The following is a 1640-nucleotide window of genomic DNA, read 5'->3' as shown; positions in this document are numbered from 1 at the left end:
AGCCTTGCTCTGTCAGCCAGTCTGGAGTGCAGTGGAGTGATCTCAGCTCACTGCAACCTCCACCCTCCAGGTTCAAGCAACTCTCCTGCCTCAGTCTCCTGAGTAGCTGGGATTACAGGCATGTATCACCATGCCCAGAAACTTTTTGTATTTTTAGTAGAGACAGGGTTTCACCATGTTTACCAGGCTGGTCTCAAACTCTTGACCTCAAGTGATCCACTTGCCTCAGCCTCCCAAAACACTGGGATTACAGGAGTGAACCACCACACCCGGCCTAGAATACTCTTAAACCCAATTCCTCAACCTGAAGTTTAAGGTGAACTTGAAATAGACAGGCAAGCAGCTGAATATGTGAGTCAATAGATGAAAACTATCTTCGAAACCATCAAAGGATGTCATAGATAAAATAATTACTACTAATTAAGTGTGTATTGAATACATATGAGTAGAAGAAGCTTTGCATTGATAGGGTGAGAGAATTTGCCCTCAACAGTAGTCAGTTCATTTATCAGTAGAGATTTGTTGCGTCCCTGCGTTTGCACATTGTGCTCACATTAATAGTCATCAGAATATTTATTTATTAATTTTAAGGAACTGGCTCATGAAATTACGGAGGCTGAGAAGTCCCAAGATCTGAAGTCAGTAATGCAGCAATGTGAAGACCCTGGAGAGATGATGGTCTAGTTTCAGTGCAAGCTCAAAGTCCTGAGAACCAGGAGAGTTGGTGATGTAAGTTCCAGCCTGAGTTCAAGTCCAAAGGCAGAAGAGGAGTGATTTCCCAGCTCAGTGACATAAGAGAGAGCAAATTCTTCCTTACTCAGCTTACTTAATTCAAATTGCCCTCCCCAGCGTAGATAGGACTGGATGGTTAGTCTTATCCAGAGACACACTCACGACACACCTAGAATAATGTTTCACCAAATAGCTGGCCCAGTCTGTTTGACACAAAAAAAATTAACCACCACAGTCACTATACATTGGCCATGTTCTACTTGGCAGAATAGAATCCCTTCAATATCTGTGGTAAGTCTACCTCTGAGTTCTGATTCTCAATACTTCAAAGCCTGCTTGATCCTACTCCTGGTCACCAAAGCTCACCAGACCACTTCCTGTGATTTAACATTTTTGGTTGGCTACATTGAAAGGAATATTTCTGTTATGGTTTAAATAAAAAACATTTGTACATGCAGAATTAAGAAAAGTTTAAATTAGTTGAAAATGGACCAATAAGAGAAACTTTTTGATTTTAACAAGAATGGTGTCTAGAAGTCATGAGCCCATGATTTGTTAATTTAGGTCCTTAAGGAAGGCACATTAACTCCAGGTGTCAAGAGGGCACCACTGAGCACACTGCACCTGCAGTATTCCAGGTGGCTGACCTCTGGGCTATGATCATGCGTCTGAAAAACTGCTTGTAGGTACAAATACAATAATTGTAGCGTGTCTTCTATATCATCTACTGTCCTCTCCAGCAACAGAGACCCTTTGAGCTGAATTCAAAAGACGGTCAGGTAAAACGTCATTCCCACCATAGTAACTCTCATTCAACATCATTCAACAAAGAGCTCTTGGAACTTTTTTTTTTTGAGATGGAGTTTCGCTCTTGTTGACCAGGCTGGAGTGCAATGGCATGATCTTGG

This window comes from Colobus angolensis, unplaced genomic scaffold (genome assembly GCF_000951035.1).
Source record: "Colobus angolensis palliatus isolate OR3802 unplaced genomic scaffold, Cang.pa_1.0 Scaffold63, whole genome shotgun sequence".
In the NCBI taxonomy this organism is placed as follows: domain Eukaryota; kingdom Metazoa; phylum Chordata; class Mammalia; order Primates; family Cercopithecidae; genus Colobus; species Colobus angolensis.
Note: the sequence above shows the minus strand (reverse complement) of the source record.